This window comes from Hirundo rustica, chromosome 2, assembly GCF_015227805.2.
Source record: "Hirundo rustica isolate bHirRus1 chromosome 2, bHirRus1.pri.v3, whole genome shotgun sequence".
Lineage (NCBI taxonomy): Eukaryota > Metazoa > Chordata > Aves > Passeriformes > Hirundinidae > Hirundo > Hirundo rustica.
Genome location: NC_053451.1, coordinates 15,067,955 through 15,089,360, shown reverse-complemented (window position 1 = coordinate 15,089,360; position 21,406 = coordinate 15,067,955). Strand labels below are relative to the sequence as shown.

Below are 21,406 nucleotides of genomic sequence, written 5' to 3'. Positions count from 1 at the left end.
CTGTGGCAAAAAACACACTTTAACTTTTAGCTAAAAATATATATAAGGAAAAATGACTCCAAGCTAGGCATTTTGTTCAGTCTAAAAGTCTTTAGTTGAATCATTTATATGCAGTGCATTAGGTCAAACAATTTATTTTTTTTATGGTTAATTATAATTTTGAAGGAAAATGTAAGGCCTTCATATTGTGTGTCTGATAATAATTACCAGTAATGTGATTAAATTCATGTTTAATACTTATCTAAATTAGCTCATTAGCTTTATAGATGTTTGAAAACCTCCAAAGACTGAAAAATATTCAGTTTTCATTATGGTGCTGATACTGATCTCACAGACTGTGGCTACCATATTCATTACTCTCTGTATACATAGTTCTGTATGGAATATCACTTGTTTCAAACCAATTATTATGCAAATCCCAAGACCTTGCTTGACACTCCCTGGTGACAATGAAACCTTGTTTGGCTTAAATAATCATTTGGGAGCCATTTATACTCTGAATGAATATTACAGATTTTGTATAGCAAGGAACTATATTTTCTTTCATCAGACAGCAATAGGAAATTACAAACATTAATCCGAAGAATAATTTTAGCTTCCCTGCAAATAAATTCTGGTGCCTCAATGCCTTTTTCTGGAGTATATGTTGACAGATGAAAATAACAGACTGCTCTGAGTTAGTCTTGCTTATGCTTTCTGTTTTTCTTATTCTGAGGAACTTCTTATCATGGACTGATTTCAGTGGCATTAACTTACCTCGACTTTGTTGCATTACACTCCCCTAAAAAAAGTATAAGAAAACACTAAGAGAAATATTTTCTGAATCAATACATATTAAAAAATTTTCATAAAACAACTTACATCATGTAAAACCATAGAAGGAACACAGTTACAAAACAATATTATAAAACTGTTTTTATGAGGATGTGCAATTAAATACATATATAACTAAAATTATTGGTGATATAAAAATGTATTGGTTTTATTTTGTTTCTTTAAATGTAACAATTTGGGGTTTATTCTGCCTGACTTTTTGAAGATAATCTGAATTTTTTTTCAATTGACATGTGACCAAATTTTAACTTGCACATGAAACCAAATCTTTAGACCACAAACTCCTCAGACTTTCTTTAGAGCAGTTGTTTAAAACATGGATTTAGGATCACTCTTTATTTTTCAACATAATCTTTTTTAAAAAAAAAATAAATTTTGTATCATACATAGTGCAACTCTCTTTTTTTTTTTTTTTTTTTTAAGACTATATTGAGTACTTTCTTACAAAAAAAAAAAAGGCAACTTCATGACATTCATTAAAGCTACAAATTAAGATATAATTAAGTAGATTGCTGCTGGCGAAGCACTGTGACAAACTGATAGAGGAAAGCTTTTTCCTCTTACTTCTCCATAGTCAGGATAGCATTAGCTGTATTAATAGTGCTAAATTAAAATATCTATCTGTGTAAAACTGTCATCATTCTGAACTGCTGATACATGAGTTCGTTATTAGATAAGTTTCTAAACTTTTATTTGCTGATTCTCTCCTCCAGCCAATTCTACTCATTCAATGAAAAATGGAGTAACCAGCTCTGAAACCCTTACTGAAGTAAAAAGAACTGCTAAATCTTTTCCCCTTTATTATCACTGCTTTCCACATTTCAATACTTTTTCTTCAGAATATGTGTTGTAGGCTGCATTTATTTAATAGCCTGGATCATCTCAGCCAAAATACCAAACCAAAAAATCCTGTAGTGAAGTAGAACAGGCTCTGTTGTCTAATAGCCATCGTACATTATAACTGAAATATGATCCACATAACTGTGGGAAAACAAAAATAAATTAATCAAAATTACTCCTCTAGCTGATGAAGGCAATTTGTCTTCAACCTTTGTCAATTTGAAATCCAGAACCATATTCCCCCTGTGACAATTCTCTTTCCCAAGCGAACATTAAACTCAAGGCTTCTTGTTGTTGCTGTGTAGGTCCCTAGCATTTGTACTTCAGGATGCCTCACATTTGGCAACCAGAAGTAGCCTCTCAACCTTCTTTAAAATACTTCCATTAAGAAGCAGTGATTATATCAAGAATACGTGAAATTCACATCAGTATCTTCTTGTCTCTCCCTACAATATGGAATTCCATAAAACTAAAAACTGTCATCTTGTGATGCTTCCCTGGCAAGGATAATTTCTATCTTTAGTAAAATATTCTCAAGTAGTAGAGCATTCATGGGACCCAAACTTCTCCCCAAGGACAAGAGTCCATCTATTTTATTTCCAGATTCAATTTTCACTGCAAGTGGCTTGGTTTCTGCTATTTGTACAATGTGGTCATTTGTAGATTAGAAACAGAGTATATATGTTATCCTCCAAATAAATTATTCCAAGACATTCCATTTGTATGGTTACGCAGTCAGGAAAACACATAAATAAAAATAATGTATTCTCCATGGGATGTAAAGTGTATTGCTCCCACTCAAGCCTGCATTTGTATTTGGATGGAATCACAGAATATTTTGGGTTGGAAGGGACCTTTAAAGGTCACCTCATCCAACACCCAGAAATGAGCAGGGACATTTCCTCAGAGCCACATCCAGCCTGACCTTGAATTTTTCCAGGAACATCTACCACCTACCTCCTTGGGCAACCTGTACCAGTTTTTCACCCTCACTGTAAAAAATTTCTTCCTCATACCTAGCCTAAAATCAACCCTCTATTAGTCTGAAATATTACAATTTGTCCTATTACAACGAGGCCCTGCTCAAACACCCATTCCCATCTTTTTTATAAATCCCCTTTAAACATTTAAAGGCCACAATGTTTTGGAGGTTGAAGAATAATTTCAGCTAGAAAACACTTAATTTTTCATTGATCTACTATAGCATTTTTTAGAAAAAAATGTTTAGCTTCCTCTTGGCTGAAGCACATATATCATGATGTCAGGGAAAATTCCTTGGCCTATGTGAGGGGAGGAATAATATATTTCCCAATATATTACATATGTAGGGAAATCTACTTGGATTGAGCATAGCATGCAAAGATTCTCAACACATGTGAAATACCAGGAAAGTACATGGAGAGAAAAGTTCAATATTATAATATTAAAAAAACCCGAACTCTTTCAACTCATTTCACAAAACTTACATTAAAAAAATCTATATCTGTTTATTTTAAATGCTCTACCCCAAGAAGAATACTAATGAAACATTAATAGTTTTAATAAATCTTGAGATTTTTCTGAGAAATATAAGTCTTAATTTCTTTGTCCCCTCTGAAAACAATACACCTTTTGAAAAATTAGTTTCTGGATAGATTACAATTTCACTATTCAAAAACCTCAATGACTTTCGCCTTTAAAGATAAGTATTTCTTCCCTAGAGATCTTAATAGCATTTTCTGAAAATTATTCATTGTATACACTAGTAATATAAGTTTGGATTGTTTGACTTATTTCCTTATTTATAAAACACTATACTTCTATTGCCAAAACAGGATTTTAAAGGGCTCTGTTCTCAAGGTTGACTCCTCTAGTTAGTTTTCAATTCCATCAGCATCAACGATAGGCCCATTTGTATCAAACTGCCCGAGAACACATCAAAGAGCATTTCCTGCTGTTACCAGCAAGAATATTTATTTTTTCACCATGCTGAAGCCTTGAGTTTACTTATTGAATGGAATATCCTGCTCTCACCTCTCAAGCTCAGTCACCTACCGTACACCTTCACTGCAAAATGAGACCTCAGGATCACATTTCAGTAATGAATGTGCCGTGAGTCATAGAAATAATAGTTCTCTAACCATGGACAGTATGTACATATATTTTAATAGCAGAGAAAAGTTTAAGTTATTTTAAATTATAATTGGAATTATATTTTTAATTTATAATAACTTTTTAAAAATCTGTCAGAACAACAATACGTTAAACATCAATTAGCTTAGGTTTTTGTTTTTTTTTTTTTTTTTCTTCCCCAGGAGACAACTACATGTTCTATGCAAATTAGCAGATTTGGGGAGGAAACATGATTTTTTTAATCTAAATCACAGGGAAATAAATGCTAAGAAAAGGGTTAAATCTAATACAGGAGAATACATAAACCCCCCTAAATTTTGGATCATTATACAGCTGCAATATATACATTTTTCTAAACATCATATGAAGACTAAGAAAACCATTTATGCCTTTCAATACAAGGGATTTCAATACAGATGACAAAATCATTAAGAAAAAAATGTTTGCTGTGCTAACTGTTTTCACCTCTGTAAATAGGATTGTGGGAGAAAACAAGAGAACTCAGAAATATCACACTCTAGCTGAATAGCTGGTGTCTATTTGGCTCCGAGCTGGTGTGCATTAACAGATCCCAAAGATGTGCAGCTATTCATTTGAAATTCAAAATGCCTACATAACACTATCACTCTCTAAGAAATACAATCTGTTGTAGTAAAATATCATTCATTAATGACTTTGATAGTTTAGGAGCGTTGATTAATAACCCCTCTGTCTGCAAAAGCAAAATCATATTATGGTAGTTAATAATTTACAGAAATTATAGGAGACTGTACATGTGAGTACATGATTTAGCTCTTCTTTAGCAGTAACAGGAATCAGTGCTTTCACTTATTCATCATCAAAGAAGGGGCAGGTACCAGCAATTCTGATACCTCAGTACAATTCATTTGCGTATTTATATGAATAACATCTGCACAGCAAGCATATCAATAATAGATGTGCCAAGCAAAACAGAATCCAGCCTGCTATGGTAACTTTAGAAGGTAGTCATTTCATCTGCTTTGACTCTCAGGATCTCACTCTTTTGCCAGTGTGTGCACAGGTTTTCTTTTTGATTTTCAAAATAAGTCACGGGATCTTCAGCTGGGAAAGAGCACCCGCAAGATTGCGTTGTACACTCGAGATTGTTCACAAGATATGAGGGGATCAAAGACTGCAGGCAATCTCTGTCTAGCTCTGGATCAGACACAAGTATTCCTTTTTGCATCTCTAGAAGAGAAAGCACCACAATCCCATGGTGCACTTTATGTGTCATCCTGCCACAGAGAGACAACCTGCTGAGATCAATTGGAAATGCATAGGAAATCTGCCTCAGCCTCCTAGCACTGCTGAGCCTGTCCTCCTAATGCCAGCAAATACGGAGCTGCTACTGGCAGTCTTCCACATTTAGCAAAAGGGGAAAAAAAATCCTTTGGATGCTGACACACCGTGATATGAAACAGAATAGCAGAAACAAGCCATACATTTACACCAGTTGCTTCAAACTTGCCAAGCTGTTACTTTCTCCACAAGCAATATCACTTCACCTGGCAGAAATATGACAAATGGGGAAAAAAGGAAAGAGTATTATACTCACTGGGGATTTTCTTAAATTATCTGCATCTCCAAGACATTTGAGAAATTAATATCCTAATACAGGGGAGAATAACAGCCTCATTTGGAAAAGGTGAATTTTGCAAAATGTCCCACAGCCCTTCGGGTGATAAAGAGACAAAAATGGCTGTTGTCAATAAATAAAAAGGAGATTTGGGTGGGAGCTATCAGAAGAAAAATAGGATAAGTAGCTGGTGTGAAAAATGGAAGCTAATTAAGAAGAGATCCATGGATCTGGTAAATACAAGAAATTGACTATGCATAAGATTAAGTTCATGTCTGAAGTTTAAACAAAAATTAAACAAGGCCATAGGACAGGAAAGAAAAGGAAGTAAAAAGAAATATCAAGACAAGGAGATTTTGTAAAAATCTTAAACAAAGACTGAGATGAAGAACCTGAACAAGAAACTGAACAGCATAAAAAAAGGCACCTTTTGATGTGCTCCTTGTGAACCTGGAGCTGCAGAGGCAAAGTTACACAGAAGGGAAGGAGAGTATAAAAGTTATGAACACGCCGATTTTCTGTGCAATACATTTTTGGCTTTATTACAGGATTTGAGATGTGCAGCCACCAGAACATCCACTTAAAAAGCTTGAAAGTGATGCTTACTCTAGGATTTGCCTAAAGCTATCAGCAAATATTTATGAAATGCACCGGCTGAGTAAGTCCAATAACAGTTCGTAGACAAAAAGGGTAAGCTGCTCCTCTTATTAGTTCCCCTGTTAGGTCTGGTAGCAAACATCCCTATAATGGCTTTAACATGTTCCAGCCATGCAGGTGACCTATGAAATGTCACTTCTTGATTTTCATTTGTTTTTTTAATAGAATCATGAAATTGAAACCTCTCCATAAAACATAGCTGTTTTGTCTCTCTCTCTTTTTTTTTTTTTAATAAGTGTTGTGGTTTGATCCCAGCCAACAACCCAACACCATCCAGCTACTCACTCACTCCCACCATGTTGGGATGTGCGAAAGACTTGGAAGAATAAAAGTGAGAACAGGCACACGCTGAGATAAAGACAGTAAACAAGTGTGACAAAAGCCAGGCAAGAAAGCAAAGTGAAACAAGGAATTCATTCACCACTTCCCATGGGCAGGCAGCTCTTCAGCCATCCATAGGAAAGCAGGGTTCCATCACACAACTGTGACTTGGGAGTACAAAGAACATCACTCCCAACATCCTTCCCTTCCTCCTTCTCTCCCTGCTTTATATACTGAACATGACACCATAGGGTGTGGAACATCCCTTTGGAAAACACCACATCCTTTCTACTCACAAGTCCTTGCTCACAAGAACAATTCTAGGCATGTAATTCACTTTAAACATAGCATTCCAGTGGGACAGGCCTCATGTAGAAATTTCTTCATGTTCATATTTTCAGGATCAGGCACTGAAAATGCAGGAGCGTCTGAATAAATTCTCATTGTGATACCAGAAGGGTTCAAGGTGGCAAACAGAGCTGCAGCATGAGCAGTCCAACAGAGTCTCCCTGGTGTTTGGAGAGGGTGATAGAGTAGAAGACAGCAGCGCTGTCCCCATTGGTCACTCATTGCCAGGCTGCCTTCATATGTGCAACTGGTTAGAGACCAGTTCCCTTACCTACTGTACAGGCAAAAGTCCAGAAATCAGAACCTGACTTTTGTCCTAAGTTGTGTTTTTTTTTTTTTCCTCACCACTATTTGTCCTTCAGTCAAGATTACGTGCCTTTATTAAGGAGTAAAAGCTTGCCCCCTTGTTCTCTCTCTCAGCTTGCTTTATTTTGTTTTTCAGCTAAGAAGGTTCTGCTTGAATAAATTTCCCTCATCTTTCCTCATCATTGGCTGCAAACAAACTGTTCCAACCCCGGCAATTTCACCAGAACACCCACTTCAACTATTAATATAAGAACGTCACAATTATTAATCACAAGATTCAAAGGTGAGCAGAATTGAAGAGCCACTGTCTACAAATTATTTTTATTCCAATCCTTTGATTTAAAAAGAAACACAGCTTTGAAGTTAAAGGTGTTTATGGAGGTACTGGACACTGGAGACTGCAGACCAAGCACTGCAGTCTTGAAGCCCAGTTCCCCAACACAAGACTAAGGTCAAAGTCAGCTCAGGAAGTGAGGTCTGATTTTTATATTCTCCTGCCTTCACAGGCCAGAGGAGACTTGGGCTTTCCACTTACATGGCATAACTGGGCTGGACACACAAGGGCACTGGACACAAGCCTACTACTGTTCCTTTCTCCCTAACTCTGCAGACAATAAATCATGTCAAAGTTCTAATTTTTAAGCTATTACTTTTTAAAGTATTTTCAATAGGTTTCCATCCAACCAGCTCCATGAAAAAAAGTTTTGAAGTTCTTAACCTCACCTTTTCATGTGCTTAGTATTAATGTTTTCTCAAGTATAGGTTTCAAGGAACTGAGATTCAGGCAATAGGCAGTTGAGAATGACTTACATACTATGGCACATAAATAAAAACCGAACTGTTTTCCTATGCTAATCAACCTGTCTGCAAATCTTGTCTTCAGTATGAGGTTTTTTGAGTCAAAAAGGAAGTGCTTCCTAGCTAACAAAACTATTTTCAATAGAGGAAAGAGCTCTCCAATTCCTTTATTTCCCATAAATGCACTTTTAATACTCAGTAGTACGGTCATTCAGATCAGCAAAAATTGTTCGTGTATGTAGTTCCCTTTATGCCATAAAAGTCCTGTGCTGCATAATTTAATAATATGATAAGAAATAGGAAATATTTCACCACAAATAAGATGAATGAGATTTACTTTATTACCCTGCTATGAACACTTGCAAATGAAAGTATTCAAAATTGCTCATTTGAAAAAGAAAGGCCAATAGGTTTGAGGAGGAAGTTTTCTAGTACAAGACAATATCACAGGTCTATAGAAACACCTCTGCCCCTGAAAATAGAGGAGATAAGGAAAAGAAAAATAATTAAATCTCTTTTAACAATGAAGTTTAATGACTCAGATTATCTATTTGAGTTTCCTCTGGGTATTCACTATTTCAAACCAGGGTTTCTTTCTATTCAGGAAGTGCTGAAGCATGACAACTTCCAGCCTTTTCCTATTGTTTCATATTAGTATAAGTCAAAATGGATACTTAAAGGTTTCAATCAATCTGTTTGAAAGGGTACACACTTCATCAAGCTCTTAGTAAAAAAAACAAAAAACAAACAAACAAAAAAACTTGCTGGAAAAAAAACCCAACAAAACTTGCTGATCAGTGAAATTTTACTTTACCTTTTCTCCAGCTACTTTTATGAAAAATTTTTAAAATAGATTTCTCATTAAATAAGTGTAACCCATTCATTTTCTATTATTATATATTGTAGTGGTTTACATGCAAAACCAGCACATGTATTTACTTCTTTAACAATTATTAATAAGATTTGAGGCTACTTTCTCCAGACACCTTAAATAAATTGACCAGTTTCAGAAGAACCTGAAGGTTGATTTAATATATTAGCACCTTGAGTGTACATATTCAAGGAAGTTACTTGACCAGAATAAAAAGAAATCTACATTTAAAGTACTGCTTTTCACACTACATTTGAAAAAAATGAAATCAGAACCAACCTTATTTCTTACCAGTGACTGACTTTGCTGCTGAATAGGCTCCTGATTTCTCTGCTTCATTAAAAGCAGAACACTCACTGGTGTAGAGAACTGATTCTGTGAATAATCTCATTTAATTCCTTACACAAGCTCTGTCTTGTCTTTTAACCACAATATAAACTTTGGTCCATGATCTTCATAGGTATTCAAATTAATGGATCAAAACTTGACTTTATTTGCCATTCACCTGGGAAGAAGAAAACCGATGCAGGTCAAGAATTTACATAAAAGAAAAAAAAGAAAAAAGAAAAAAAAAGAAAAAAAAAAAAAAAAAAAAAAAAGTTGGTAGTGATTACAGCTGGTAAATACCACAGCATTGGAAAGAAGAGACATTGAAAATTTCAAAAAATTATGAGCATAAATCAAATAGAGATCCAGAAGGACTACCAGAGTACATTGTTGGTCAAGAAAGACTGTGAAAAATTCTGGGGTTTAGTATACATAAGCTTGGGGGTTTTAACCATTTCAATGACAGCTACAGGGGTATTGAAAGGAGAGATTTCCTTACAAGGATGTTCTATAAAAGTCAGTCTATAATGGTCAAAAAGGTTGGTCAGCATACTTAAACTTAAGAAACCCTGTAGGTGGGCCAAATATTTGTTTCCCATGTGTTTACAAGAGTATATTTCTGTACTCTGAGCAAGATGTGAGTGTATGAGGAGTGATACGGGCACAGGAAGGAGGTACAGCAGAGAAGACGACATGCCACCAATCACTATCGTGCTATGACCTAAATACATTATCTTTAAATTAATATCCTCATAAATACGAGTAGAGTAATTTAAAAGAAGCTAACCAAACATTTCTTTTTTAAAAGGTCTCTCAATAGCAAAGGTTTCATTCTCTATCATAACTCTCAGTCTACTTCATTATTCCAAGGCAGAGAGGCCATATAATTAAATTAACTGTGACTTTGCAACTAATTTTCAGATTTAAAAAAAACATATGGTACCTTTCATGGGACATTTAATCTGCTCATTCATTAAAAACTTTGACCCCCCAAGTATTTTCCTCAGTTCAATTAAAAATCTATTAGAATATTAGTTCATGCATCAGTGTCATGTAATCATCACTACTCAACACAAGACAAATATAATGAGTGAGAACTGAATAAACCTTAGTGCTAATTTCAATAAGAGTGCGACGTCTTTGAAGCAAATGCTTTACACTTCATGTTTTTCAGATTTCAAATGTTTATCATTGTTTTCATCTTTTCTGAGAAGGCACCTATTCCATACCCTCACCAATGAGCACCAAAAAATTCACAAGCCTGTAGGAAAACTCAAGGAAATATTTGGAGCTAGACATTGTGCTGCACTACAGAGGAAGCATGGAATGTTCCTACATGTGTTTACACCACCACTTTGATTTGGTCCCTGTTTTGCTCTTATCTGCCACTTTCAAACTGTCCAGAAGCTGCCTACACCAAGTTCAATCCTCTCCCTCTCTCTGTGCCATCCCCCATGTCATTGCTCCATGGCCACCATGCAAGAACACTGATTTGGTTCCATAACATCTCTTATAATTAGATAATCTCATAATTAAATAATCTCTTATAATTATCTCTTATAATTATCTCTTATAATAAGATAAGCCACTAAGAATGCAAAATCCAAAAAGAGCCAATCCAAAAAACGGGAATTTTTGCCCGTTATATGTCTATTATGCCTTGCAGTGCCAGACCTCTGCAAACACAGGGTGAAGAAGGATGGGGACAGAAAGGATCTTTGTCTGGAGCCCCCAGACCAAGACAAAAAAAGGCTGCACCTCCCAACACACCTGCAGAGGACAGAAAAGAGATCACGGCTAATGGGAGATGCAGCATAGGAGAGTAGGAAACCTTGACCTTTCTTTCCTCCTTCACCATCATACTTTGAGTTATTTCCTCTCCCTTGTTGTGGCACATCATTATCAATCTTCACTGCTAATTTATGATTAGTTTTTTAATAACCTTGCTTCCTCTCCTTTTTCTCCTCACTCATCATTACTACTTTCAGATACCTCCTTATTCACGCACAGAGGAGGTTTTTTAGGACCATTACCTTCTTGATTCCCTTCAGAAGAAATCCCACTGCCCTGCTGCATGCAAGTTTCAGATTCATTATTCCCTTTTTGCCTCTTATTTTCACTTCAGGGGCCAAAAAAAGGTCTAACCTTGTAGTTAGACTTGTAGCTTCTCTTTATGTATGTAAAACATCTCAAAACTCACCTAGAGAGACATGGATAAAACTTTATATAACAATAAAGTTTAAAACTTGTACCGTTAATGTGTCTCAGACTTAAAAAGCTGCAAGGAAAGAAAACTTCTGTAAAAAATTAATCTATTGTAAAACTACTTCCCAGATTTACATTTAGACAGTGAATGATACTCAGTGTAAACCATACCATGCCTGATATCTGTAATTCTAATCTAGATAACATTTGGAGTACGTAAATTATTGTACCACACAGAAAGGGTTTTGAACACTCTGAGCACTTAGCAAAAAACAGTTTAAAGTGTTTCAGAAATAATAAACAGTGAGCAGCCATAGAAATTTCCAGAGGTAATACTGCATTGATTTTATGATTAATTTCTAAGGAGTTAATACAAAATTGAAAACATTTTTTAGATTACAGCTTTGCACTGCTGGTTTGCATGAGATGGTTCTTTGCTGCCATTTTCTGTTTGGCTTTCTGTAATGAATTTTAGTGGATTTATCCAAAATAAGATGTTCCTACTGACTTAAAAGGTTACAAGAAACATGTTTCAAAGACAAGGTTCACCACACTGCAGTACTTGTTAACTCTTCATAATATCTATTTAAAATGTCTCTTTTTAAGAGCACTATAATGCAAGAGAGCACAATGAGATTTTTTAATAGAAAATACAGTGAGATTTGTCATAGAAACTGTTTTCCATTTTTCTGTTATTTTCAATTGTATACATTTGAGAGTGCATAGGAAAGGAAAATTCCAGACAGGGAAGGGAAGAGAGGGGGAAAAAAAAAAAAAAAAAAAAAAAAAAAAAAAAAAAAAAAAAAAAGGTCAAGCAAATACAGAGGTTATCTTTATATGGAGCAAATGGATGGCAACAGTTTTCTAGAGGGGTTCTTTAGAATCTGTTTGTTTTTTTTTTTTTTTATAATTCCTGTTGTATTTCAACTTTTATGGAGAAACTTTTATGAAGAGAGAGTTATGATAATTTGGAACCACACTGTAAAGAAAATGCAAATAAATTATATTGATAAAAAAAGATTATCAGGTGAAATAATATCTAATACACAGAAATCTTCCACTCAAATTTTCTACAGTTAGCACACTGAAAAAACAACCAAAAAACTCCACAATTTGCAAAAATAATATGCATAATACCTTGAATAATTTTGCTTTTTATATGAAATATAATGTGCATCTGAAGTTCAATTGCACTTTTTTGCATTATGAAGAATTTCTATTTAGTCCAGCATTGCTATTAACTTTTTAAAAATTTAATTACTGGGGAAATAATAATAATAATAATAATAATAAAAAAGTTACCCAATGTGAGTCTATGTTAACTCTTACTTCCCTTGTAATATGTAAAATTCTATTCTACTCTATTAAACCAATAGTCAGAGTCCTGTTTTTTTTTTTTTTTTACAGTAGGGAAACAAAATAAATCCTGTTTGAATTGTTTTCTAAAATGTTTCATACTTCTTTATCTAACTAATGTTAGTGGCAATGTTCAGCATCCTGAAAGATATCACAAGTTCTGTAAATTGATTGTATACTATGCCCCCCAGAACTGTCAAGAAATAGATAATATAATCTAAAATTATCATTAAGATAAGCAGAATATCAGGGAAGTAGTTGATAAACATTTCAGTAGAAGTTTCATCACAAAATGTACTGTGAATTGAATATAAAGGAAGTGCAACCTTGGGTATAAAATATTGATTTTTTAATCTTCCAATCTAGTTGAGGAATACTTGGTTGGCCCCAGTAATATATATTTAGGAAAAGCATGTCCTTATAGCTGCCTTCAAAAGGGTCACAGGGTAGATGATTCTGAAACAATAGAAACAAAGGAAAAATTAAAACAGAGAGAGCAAAATTGGAAACCAGGGAGGACAAAATCACATTTAGCTCTGGCAAGTATCTGCAGCCAGCAAGGAGCCATTGCCAGCTGGCCATCAGCTGGGGGTGGAAATATGTTCTAGCAACTGTTCTGAGTGGTTTCATCCCAAAACAGTGTCTTCTCTCTTCTGAAAGGGTGCCTGTCTTGGGAAGAACCATATGCACACATCCACAAAAGTCTAATCATTTAGGGAAACTTGCATTTTAGGGATAAAATGAAGAAAGACTCAGGAATAAAGGTAGCCAATGAAAACTGTGAAAACTTACCTGCTCTTACTAGAAATGTTTCCATGACAATTCCAATGTTTCCCATAGATTTTTACCAGAATAATATTCAACATGACCAGGTTTAGTTTCTAAACCTAAGCAGAGGGATTATTCCATAGATGATGTGAACAAAGTCAAGTCACTGTTTTCAATGGGATTTCAATGGGAGTCTGTTCAAGAACAGAGAAACTTTGTTATTGCCAAGTATGATACATGCCTGAAAAAAACATGAGAACAAGAGTCTATGGTTACTGAAGAATCTTCCAAATAAATATATAAATCAATAATTATTTGATAGATAACACTCCAGAAATGTTCATGGACTTTACCTTAAAATTGGAAGAGGCACATTGCATATCATTTATTCATTTAGGTGCTCTATACATCTCCTAACAGTAGTATTCAGGGGAATATTTTTAAAAGCATAAAAATACCTATAGACTACTCATTCTCCAGAGCCCTTTAGTGTCTTTAAATCCTCTAGTGATTTTGATATCTGTCTTTCACTGCAGGATTTTGATATCATGAAAAGCATCTGATTTGTTGATAAAGCATCTTCAAACAATCAGTATTCAAAGTTATTCAACAATGCATACTCTTTTTTCTAACTGGTAGACTTCTGACACATAGAAAAAACAAAATTGAAGACTTCCAGGGCAATCATAATTACTTCCACTTCTCAATTGTTCTCAGATCTATTCATGGGCAACCTCCTTACTATTATTCTTCATTTTTTAAGAAACTGAAATATACCAGGCTGAAGACACCAAACTAATTCTACTTTTTTGTTACATTTGAAGTAATTGTGCTGTTAATTCATGTAAGATAAAATTGTCCTTACTTTTTGTAAGAGTCTCGGCTTGACTTTCAAGAGGACTAAACTGGTTTATCTTCAGGGAAAAGAGCTATTTGTAAAGAGGATTTGCACATTGAATATTGAGCACTTAAGAAATTCTGGCCAATTTGCAGAAGTTGATCACCTTCAAACCCCCATGTCAGATTAAAAATATAATCTGGTATAAAAGAAAAAGCCCACCATTCCAGTTAAGGAAACCAGTTCTTTATGATCCTGAACTGATCAAGTGTTCCCTGGGTCACCTCTCTCCAATCGCAGCCTCTGAAGAATTTCTATTTCTGTCCCCCTCTCAAATCTCTCTGCTTGTCATGTAGTTTCAGAAGCACCTTTGATACGAGCCACAGAACAATCTTAAACAATTGTAGTTTCTTTTCCATGGCACCTGTTTAAGACTACCCCAGCTTATTAAATTGAAAGGGGAAAACAAAGGAGGGAATACTGCTTGCTTCCTTCCCCAGTTATGGAATTCTTAGAAAAGCAGAGTAAGAGTTCAATGTAATTTCTCTCTGCACACAAAAAAGCTTGCTACCCACTATAAAAATGAGATTATTCAAATACAAGACAAAAAGAAAAGAGATTTGTAAACGAATAGCTCTACTTAGAACTTTCTTATCATTTGCCCCAGATCTTGATTACCCAAAGTGGTACATTTTGCAAGCATACCTGAAAAGCACAAAGGTGGAGAAAAAGAGATATATTTTTCTTCATTTTTTCAACTCAAGTGTTCTCCAGAGGTTACACAAAATGGAGGTATAAATTCTTGGATTTTAGAGCTGTATAGTGTGTGGCTTTTCTGTACTGCCGGAAACCTCAAATGTTGTCTACTTAAAAACATCCAGTTTTTAGAAAAGGTGGAGGGCAGAATATGGTGAAGACAGATAATAAAGTTTGACCTGCTGTAAAAAAATAAGAAAGATCTTGATATTTGTAAAATAGCACTCTCTTCTCATAGTGATAGACTGAAGCATTTTGAAGGCTGAGCTTCCACCACAGAAGATTTCAAAGCTTTGGAAAGTGATAGATAGTGATAGATGCTAGGAGAAGTGGCTTTCTTCTGAATTTATACTTTTAATAAGGATGCACACGCTTGAAAAATCTGCAAGACACACTTCATTGCTAGAAATGTCTCTGCAGGACGAATTCTTTCTGTGTGACCTGTAGTTCTGACACACACCTATGCACTGCAATAGTCTCTTTTAATTCCATTTTTCCCCACCACACCCCCCAGCTGCTGACTCAGGAAGGCACCACTATTTCGATTACACGCTGGAGATGTTTTTCAAGTCTCATCTCTTTCCCTTCGCATTGGTGAGAATAAGGAAAAAAAGTATTTAAAATGAAAGTGATCATTTTTTTATTGTAAGTCCAGGGTGTTGGCCCTGGACGTATTTATGTTTTAAGCTGCAGTCCAGACATGCCCTTCCCTCCCCATTCCCATGAGATATATGATAGTTTGCTATATGCTTCATTTGTGAACAGGGAAAAAATACCAATTCTGCCAATGTGATACTATCCAAAGCATGAGAGATATTTATTTTTTTATATAGCATTCATCCAACTTATCTCTGCCTACCAGCCAGTCCAGGACACTATCAGCAACCTTCATAAGTCTCTTGTCTTTAAAAAAAAAAAAAAAAGAAAAAAAAAAAAAAAAAAAAAAGTCTTTTTCCTCCAGTGTGTCTGGGTATTTTTTATCCTTCTCCCTTGGACCATTTCCCAGGCTCATGCATTCTCTCTGCATTGCTCCAGTTAATTACTTACATTTGATGGCCACCTCTGTGAGCCCCATTACTTATTGCCACTTGTGAACTGCTGTAATGTGGGGTGTTTGTCACTTCCACCAAGGTCACAGCCAGCCCTGTTATCATGTGGCTGCTCTCCCTATCTGGCAATATTGATGATGGTGGGGTGTGAAGCATTTTCATCTCACAATGACCCCACACGAGCCAGCACCGCGTGTTCACCTCAGGTTACTTCTGCTGAGTAAGCCTTTAGTTCTCTGCAGCCACTGCTGCAAATGTTAACTGTAAGTCATTGTGGGGAGCTGGGAAGCAACGTAAAAATTCAGTTGCTGCAGCTTTTGTGGCTTGAAAGGTGACACTGGTCATTTTTCCCCCCAAGATTTTGCTGCTTGCTGCTAATCTTTCCCATCCATTGGTCCTCGCCAGTGGGAGTGAAAATAAAGTGTCTCAGTCTTAAATGACAAACATGACACTTTTCCATTATTTAATTTAGAAGGACATTTTTAACTTTTATATTCTAGACATTAACCTCCTTAAATTTTCACGATCCTGATTACCAGAGGTCCACTTTGTTTTATCGATAATATTTACAGCTGTATTAACAGTTCATAGTAAACACTTCAGGGGATTTGACTCCAGGCAGACTTACATACTTCCACCTGTTTTCATCCTCTCCTGCTGCTGTATTTTGACAATCCCTTATTCACCTTTTTTTTTCTCTAACTGTCTATATTGCACCCTATCCCCCCTTCCCAAAACTCCAGCTGTCTGTGAACCTTCTTGCTTTTATCATACATAGTCTCTTTCTCAAGAAGGATGATGAGTATCTAAGACTATACATTTTTATTGATCCTCGATATTAGCAAGAGAGCAGGCTGAATAAGATCATTAATAACTTCTCTGAACAAAGAATGAGAGGAGTCAACTTTCATTCAAGCTGCAAGCACCTTTCAGCTCAAAGGCATTGTGGCCAAGCAGAGCCTTGTCCTGAGTACAACACCTCTGTCAGTGCTGTTACCAGTGACTGACATGACTGGTGGCAGTGGGCCAGTCACCAGGCTTCCTCAAGCCTCAGTCTTCCCATCTGAAAATGGAAAAATGCTGAACTCTACATTCTTGCTTTGAAATTTTTCCATTGCTGCTTAGAAAAAAAACAAAAACAAAACCCAAACCAAACAACAAAAACAAAACAAACAAAACCACAAAAAAAACCCAGAAAAAATCCCACAACAAAACCAAAACAACACAAAACCAACCAACCAACCAACAACAACAACAAAAAAATTACAAAACACCAACTCCCCCACAAACATTTTCCATTCAAAGTTGTAACACACAACTTGTGACCTCAGACAACTTCCTTTTTCTCTAAGGTGTGAGAGCCTTTAGTCATGAGAACATTTGAATTTATTTCAGGAGCTGCTAGTGCACTGGTAAAAAATAAATTTAAAAAAAAGGGAATCCACGCTTCTAAGAAAAAGATTTCAAGTTATAGGGATAGAAAAATCTTTAAACAAGGCTACAGGAAAAATGTCAAGAACAAAGACAAATAAAATATCAGGTTTCTCCAAATTACAATCTTATGCATATGTCAGTGCCTTTTGATCCATACTCCAGAAGAGATTATGGCACAAGATTGTGCAAAGTAAACTCAAATCAAGGGTATACATTTTATCTAAAAAAAAAATTGAAAAGTCCACCAGGATAAACAGCCTAAAATGACATTTTATGTGTCTATGGTCAGTCAAAAAATCTTAACATGCCTGAAGAATATTAGACCGCCCTTAGAAACTTCTACTAGAAACATATTATTAAAGCCCAGTTTAAAATTTAGCTGGTACAATGCTTTGCCCAAAATTCAATCATTGTTTAATTTAATACTCCACTTAGTTTTAATACAAGCTCAAAAGCAAAGGTACCTATATTAAAATATCATTTGCTCATTATCCTGATCACTGCAGACAGATATTATTGGATAATTTCATCTGCAGTAGTAAAAAGTATCCCTTTAATTAAGAAATAAGGGAGAACAAAAATACTAAAAAGGATAACAAACTAGTGAGCAAAGTAGGTACAGGAATGAATAAATACTCACCATTTAGACTTAGAGTGGTGGTAGGGAGAGAGGATTTGGGATCAACCTGTGAAGGACACTGACTTGGACAGTGTGTACCCCTGTATCCATTAAGATAAAAGATTAGGCGCTGCAGCTGAAATATAAATTAACTTCATAATTAGCAAACAGATAGAGAATATTAGCAGATACAGGATATAGGCAAATCTGTCCCACAAAGAAAATGGTCTTGAAAACCTTGGTCACTTTATTAAGTCAAACTCTAATCTTTTAAATAACTTAGAAAATGTATTTAATTCTCTATTATGTTGTTTCCTGCATATATAATCAAGTGGGCAAAAAGCAAAATTTAGGCTGATTCAGGCTGATTTTCAGCAGCCTTGTCTACCCAAAATTCCAGCTCTGGCAACACATTGAGCAGTGTACTGAAGAAATACTGTTCCACATAAACTAGAATGTGATGTGTGCAAATACGATAATTGGGAAGAGATCGTAATTCACATCTACAAGGAAGAACACTAACCACAAAATAGCCAGGCTATAATTCTAAAAATTAGCTAATTTGTGTTTCCCATTAACTATTTCTAATTAAATATTAGTTTTTTATTACTGACATTAGGCAGAGAGGAGAAATACAATGATGGAACTCCATCCAAAAACCATAGAGCATCTTTCTAAAAGGTAGAGGAAAAAATATTGTTTACATATTTGCCTATATTAAAACAACAACCCAATAAAATTTGATAACATGCTCAATTTTCAACTTTTCACTAATCCTAGTCTTATTCACAAAAACATTTAGATTTTTCATCCCAAACACCTCAAACAATCACAATTATATGCTGATAAATCTCTAATACCGCATTACTTTCTCATCATCTGTGACTAAAAAAGGCACATTCCAGTCGACATTACTTTTAAAAGATATTAAACAGTCCATCAAAATGGACATATTAAGAGTGACAAGGGTAACCACATCACCAAAAATTGATAGAAGTTGCTATATGTGATTATTTGAAGGTCTGTTTGTTAATTGAGGCTTTTTTTCCTTTGACTTAGTTGCCTTAGTGCACTCTATTTCCTCAAGTGAGGTAAAAATGAAGGCATTCCCCCATAAGACCCAACAGTGCATTTGAATTAAACCTAACACATTCTCGAGTTTATGCTGAACTTGCCCTCTTTGTAATTTCTTGTCAATTATGCATGCATTCTACCTGTATCTTCAACAAGAAACAAGTGTGCTTAGTTAAATAGAATTATTATTTAATTACCTTTTTTAATATTTGTTGCTTTATTTAATGAGACACTAGGTTAAGAATTTAGTCCTTGTTATTTTTCTCTTACAGGGTGACATAAGCAGAACATAATTAACTAGATCTGGATCCAATATAAATTTACTCCATTGAATAAAAAGCAGTTTACATCACTTATGTCAAGGCTCTTAACATGGAAGAAATGTATCTCTAGCAAGATAACACATTTAATTTGCCATACTATAGTAGTATGTGTATTATCACATAGAATTAAGATTATTGCTCACTCAAGTCAAAGTAAAAAAATCTATAAACAGTGTTTTGCAGTATTAGAGTTCATCCTGTTCCAGATAATGTAGTAACTCCTGTTGGTAATTAGATGTATAGACTGCTTCCCAAAGACATGCATGAGTCATTGTCTGGAACTTGTCCCTCTAAAGAAAATCATCAACACTTGTAGAGAAAACCATCTCTATCAGTGTTTCCTCCCTCAAATTAAAGATAGCCAGCTTGGCAAATGCTTAGAGTTGCTGTCAAAAAGTTTCACAAGTTAAGTAGGGCTACTTAACTGAGTGCCAAAACAAAAATGGATTGGGAAATTACAGCAATCTCACTAGCAAGAGTGGGACCAGAACAGTCATATATCCTAGAGATACATAAAATCATTTTAAACATGTAATTAGAGGTAAAGCTACAAACAATATTAAGTCCCTAATAAATAAATAAATAAATAAATAAATAATAAAAAAAAATCCTTCTATCTCTTAACCTACTATTCCAGGAAAAAAGGAACATATCTTCCAGCTTTGAACTCAACCATAAAGTAGAAGGATCTACAGTGTGCCCCTAAGAGGTTCTGTTGCAGGTTGTTGGGAAGGTTTGAAGGCAAATAAAACACCACACACCCTTATTGTAAGGGGACTAAAATACACAAAAAACAAGACAATTCTCTCTCCTGGTGGATACCTGTCCTGAACTGCTTGCTCTGCACATCACCCTGTGACCACATGAAAGCAAACCCTTGTGAAACTCTTGTATTCCCACCAGTTTGGCAGCTACAGTAAATCCATTTCCTTTAATTCGTTCTTGTTTTCACTGCTGTTTTTTTCCCCGCTTCCAAAAACAGAGTGGGACTTCCTCTTTCTGCTGCAAACTACTATCAGCAGCAGTATCTGCAGCTATCTCCAGGAAAACTAGTGTTGTTGTCTTGGTTTTCTTCAAATGGCTGCTGTTCTTCCTGATGTCCTGATGTGTGCTAGCACTTACACTATAAGACTTGGTGATTTTTCGTAGGGAAAAGAATTATCGAAACACATAATTATAGTTCTTGTGGTCCTTATTCTCCTACTCTGTTCTCTGGACTTCAGTTGTAGTGATCATGCCCTCATAGCAACGAAAACCTTGACCTTACTGCAGAAAAAGCAACCCACAACCCTTTATTTTCATCATTAAGACATTCATCTTATTGAAAGAGGAGGACTCTAATTGCAAACTCACTATAAAGACTGGTTTATGCACTTCAGTTAATATGTAATCACACAGAAAGCATACTACCAACCTCACCTCCATCTGTGCTGCTGCCTGAGAGGCAGATTCCCACTCAAGATGTACAGAAAAAGAGCCTTTATCAGGAAAAGAAAACAGATTTTCAGGTAAATGAGCTCTTCGGATTTAAAACGGAGGCAATTTCAAATCTGCATACAAATTGCAAACAATTAATTAAGTTTAATTGCATATATTAGTCAGTCCATCTGAAAGATGTTTTCTGACTAGAGAGCAGAAAATGCTGTAGAAGGGAAAAAGGCTGTTGTCTTTCAGAGGGGAAAATCTGTACTGTCCGTAACCATCCAAAAATAATTAAAGCAGCAAACAAAGGAAAGGAGATAGTAATCACGAAATGGAAAGAATGCATCAATGAGGCTGACAAGCAGCTCCGAGATTTTATTTGTTACAACAAAGTTTTAGAAATGGTTATATCTCTATCTCTCCTGTGTACCAGTGGTCTATACTCAAGCTGCCATTCTAGTTTCTTTGTCTAAAGACACTAAAAAAACCCTGAGGAAACAGGAGTCTTAAACCTCTTTTAGGATTCTTGTCCCCTCTAAATGTCGAGATCC

At 35.3% G+C, this 21,406-nt stretch overlaps 2 long non-coding RNA genes across 2 annotated transcripts; both read right to left on the bottom strand.

Annotated features, from left to right (window-relative positions):
- Window positions 1-755: 755 nt before the first annotated feature.
- Window positions 756-11,191, bottom strand: LOC120749323 (uncharacterized). Its single transcript, XR_005699624.1, has 3 exons — window positions 11,045-11,191; window positions 8,964-9,189; window positions 756-781 (listed from the first exon to the last, which is right to left on the bottom strand). It is a non-coding gene; the product is annotated as an uncharacterized LOC120749323 (long non-coding RNA).
- Window positions 11,192-12,956: 1,765 nt separating this feature from the next.
- LOC120749322 (uncharacterized) lies at window positions 12,957-20,908 on the bottom strand. Its single transcript, XR_005699623.2, has 5 exons — window positions 20,853-20,908; window positions 18,058-18,137; window positions 14,884-15,116; window positions 13,365-13,534; window positions 12,957-13,028 (listed from the first exon to the last, which is right to left on the bottom strand). It is a non-coding gene; the product is annotated as an uncharacterized LOC120749322 (long non-coding RNA).
- Between the last annotated feature and the right edge of the window lie 498 nt (window positions 20,909-21,406).